The sequence below is a fragment of the Lissotriton vulgaris genome, chromosome 3_1, assembly GCF_964263255.1.
Source record: "Lissotriton vulgaris chromosome 3_1, aLisVul1.2, whole genome shotgun sequence".
NCBI lineage: Eukaryota > Metazoa > Chordata > Amphibia > Caudata > Salamandridae > Lissotriton > Lissotriton vulgaris.
This window is the reverse complement of record NC_141689.1, coordinates 9996318-10000590: the sequence shown is the minus strand read 5'-3', so window position 1 is coordinate 10000590 and position 4273 is coordinate 9996318.

Below are 4273 nucleotides of genomic sequence, written 5' to 3'. Positions count from 1 at the left end.
GGACACCGAGAGGGGAGGACCCCTGGACACTGAGAGGGGAGGACCCCTGCAGGACACTGAGAGGGGAGGACCCCTGCAGGACACCGAGAGGGGAGGACCCCTGCAGGACACCGAGAGGGGAGGACCCCTGCAGGACACTGGGAGGGGAGGACCCCTGCAGGACACTGGGAGGGGAGGACCCCTGCAGGACACCGAGAGGGGAGGACCCCTGCAGGACACTGAGAGGGGAGGGGAGGACCCCTGCAGGACACTGGGAGGGGAGGACCCCTGCAGGACACTGAGAGGGGAGGACCCCTGCAGGACACCGAGAGGGGAGGACCCCTGCAGGACACTGAGAGAGGAGGGCCCCTGCAGGACACTGAGAGGGGAGGACCCCTGCAGGACACCGAGAGGGGAGGACCCCTGCAGGACACCGAGAGGGGAGGACCCCTGCAGGACACTGTGAGGGGAGGACCCCTGCAGGACACCGAGAGGGGAGGACCCCTGCAGGACGCTGAGAGGGGAGGACCCCTGCAGGACACTGTGAGGGGAGGACCCCTGCAGGACACTGAGAGGGGAGGACCCCTGCAGGACACTGAGAGGGGAGGACCCCTGCAGGACACCGAGAGGGGAGGACCCCTGCAGGACACCGAGAGGGGAGGGGAGGACCCCTGCAGGACACTGAGAGGGGAGGACCCCTGCAGGACACTGAGAGGGGAGGACCCCTGCAGGACACCGAGAGGGGAGGACCCCTGCAGGACACTGAGAGGGGAGGACCCCTGCAGGACACTGTGAGGGGAGGACCCCTGCAGGACACTGTGAGTGGAGGACCCCTGCAGGACATTGGGAGGGGAGGACCCCTGCAGGGGACTGAGAGGGGAGGACCCCTGCAGGACACTGGGAGGGGAGGACCCCTGCAGGACACCGAGAGGGGAGGGGAGGACCCCTGCAGGACACTGAGAGGGGAGGACCCCTGCAGGACACTGAGAGGGGAGGACCCCTGCAGGACACCGAGAGGGGAGGACCCCTGCAGGACACCGAGAGGGGAGGGGAGGACCCCTGCAGGACACTGAGAGGGGAGGACCCCTGCAGGACACTGAGAGGGGAGGACCCCTGCAGGACACTGAGAGGGGAGGACCTCTGCAGGGGACTGAGAGGGGAGCACCCCTGCAGGACACCGAGAGGGGAAGACCCCTGCAGGACACTGAGAGGGGAGGACCCCTGCAGGACACTGTGAGTGGAGGACCCCTGCAGGACATTGGGAGGGGAGGACCCCTGCAGGACACCGAGAGGGGAGGACCCCTGCAGGACACTGAGAGGGGAGGACCCCTGCAGGGGACTGAGAGGGGAGGACCCCTGCAGGACACTGAGAGGGGAGGGCCCCCGCAGGACACTGAGAGTGGAGGACCCCTCCAGGGGACTGAGAGGGGAGGACCCCTGCAGGAGGACACCGAGAGGGGAGGACCCCTGCAGGACACTGTGAGGGGAGGACCCCTGCAGGACACTGGGAGGGGAGGACCCCTGCCGGACACTGAGAGGGGAGGACCCCTGCCGGACACTGAGAGTGGAGGACCCCTCCAGGGGACTGAGAGGGGAGGACCCCTGCAGGACACTGAGAGGGGAGGACCCCTGCAGGACACTGAGAGGGGAGGACCCCTGCAGGACACTGGGAGGGGAGGACCCCTGCAGGACACCGAGAGGGGAGGACCCCTGCAGGACACCGAGAGGGGAGGACCCCTGCAGGACACCGAGAGGGGAGGACCCCTGCAGGACACTGAGAGGGGAGGACCCCTGCAGGACACCGAGAGGGGAGGACCCCTGCAGGACACTGAGAGGGGAGGACCCCTGCAGGACACTGAGAGGGGAGGACCCCTGCGGACACTGAGAGGGGAGGACCCCTGAAGGACACTGGGAGGGGAGGACCCCTCCACCCTTCTAGAAAACTTTGAGAAAACATGTTTCAAATACACTGGAAAGATCATGTTTGTAGCATCAACTTACAGTGTCTGATACTTTCTTGAGACAATATACTAGACCATTACCCTCTTTCGGAACCCGACCGGGATGGAATTATCACCCGTGCAGGGATTACACATACCCTCTACACAGACTTTGGCCCTGAAGAGTGGGAGACCATGGTTTCTTTGATGAAACACGTGTCGGCTGGCTGTTCTCTGTGCTGTAACACATTAAAAGAACCAAGAAACCTACAGTGAATATTGTTCTTATGTGTTTGGATGAAACATACACTGTTAAGCTTTGATTTTTATGTGTGCACAGGACCGTTGCAATTTGTTGTATGTGGTCGGTCCTTCCACCACAAAGTAAGGGGTTAGTAGGGTCGTCCCTTTCCTGTTAGCACCATAACTTATAGGGTCAGATGTAGGTAAATGTCATTTACCGATTCGTAAATACCAAATTTTACCGATTCAGTATTTACAAATCGTTAAATGCTATGTGGGTATTTTTAACCGATTAATTTAACGAATCTGTAGAATTCAGTAATTACCGATTCGGTAATCGCCATTCATTCCTATGGGCCTGAGGCCAATAGGAACCTATGGCAATTACTGAATTAGTAAATACCGATTCGATAAAATTACCGAATTCTACAGGGGGACAGGGTGTCAAAAGGACAGGGTGTCACTTTGACACCTTGTTGCACCCCTGATTCAGACGTGTGTGCCCTTAGGGCATGTATGTGTGTCACATGCACAGGTGTACATGCACAGATGTGCATGTACACAGGAATTCGTTATTTACCATGCAATAGTATTACATGGTAAATAACGAATTCTTTGGAGCCTGTGGCACTGTTTCCAGTGCCACCTACTTACAGATTTACCGATTCAGTAACTTTACCGAATCAGTATTTTACAGAATCGGTAAATGGGTAAATTTACCGAATCTGTAAATTTACCGATTCTGTAAAATATAGGCCCCCTGCATCTCAATCACCAAATACCGGTCGGTAATAGCCCAAATCGGCCGTTACCGACCGGTATTTGGTAACCTACATCTGGCCCATAGGCCTTTGTCCAACTGACCTCCATTAATTTGCAGAGCGCCTGTAGTTCCTAACCACTAAAACCCTAGTTCTTAGCATCAACAAGGCTGCTGCCCACCACTGCACCAGCTACATCCAACCATTGGGTCCTGGCTCGTTCACGTGGATGTTTGTCACTCATGATAAAAGGAGTACCAGTGGGTCAGCTGCACCCAAACAGTGTGTCCTGGCTCGTTCACGTGGATGTTAGTCACTCCTGATAAAAGGAGTACCACTGGACCAGCTACATCCAAACAGTGTGTCCTGGCTCGTTCACGTGGATGTTAGTGTCTCCTGATAAAAGGAGTACCACTGGACCAGCTACATCCAAACAGTGTGTCCTGGCTCGTTCACGTGCATGTTAGTCTTTCCTGATAAAAGGAGTACCCGTGGATCAGCTGCACCCAAACAGTGTGTCCTGGCTCGTTCACGTGGATGTTAATCACTCCTGATAAAAGGAGTACCAGTGGATCAGCTGCACCCAAACAGTGTGTCCGGGCTCGTTCACGTTGATGTTAGTCTCTCCTGATAAAAGGAGTACCATGCCGGGGGTACGTCAATGACCTTGGAGAGTGGGCCACTCTCCAGGGCCAATCATTTAGAGCAGCTGGGAGGGGACTCATGACACAAGTCTCCGGCACATGACATCAGGCCAGTCACAGCGAGGAGTGGGATGGCATGTAACAGTGACCCTTCAGCTAACAAAGACCCTGATCAGGGACAGAGAACAGGGCGGACGAGCAGAGCACGTCAGTGACCATGTGACGGTCATGGAAGGAGAACCCTGCTGTGAAAGATGTAGAGTGGTTTGCACAAGGGCTGCCGTAGGGTCAAGACAATAACAAGGGCCACAGATCACATGCAAACATGTCCTCATTTTTAACTGCTTTCTCCTTCCTTTCTCTCATTTTTTTGAGTGCTTCCTCCTGCTTTTACCTCCTTTTTTGCATTCTCCTTCATTCCCTCTGGTATTCTGGGTGCCTTCTCCTGCTTTTCCCTCGTTTTTAGCTCCTTCTCCTTGTTTTTTCCTGTATAGCGCCTTGAGAACCTCACAGGTGATTTGCTGTGCTTTATAAATCCTGATTGAAACCTGAAATGCTCTAAGGGTAGAGAGAGCCGCTTGCCAGCTTCCCAACGACAGTCAAAGGCGCCTGTTTGCTCTCAGTATCTTCTGAAGGCCGCCTGACGTCACTGTTGGCCTGGCAGAGGCTTGCAGGTGGGAAACGTTGCTGCATGAACACCTGGGGT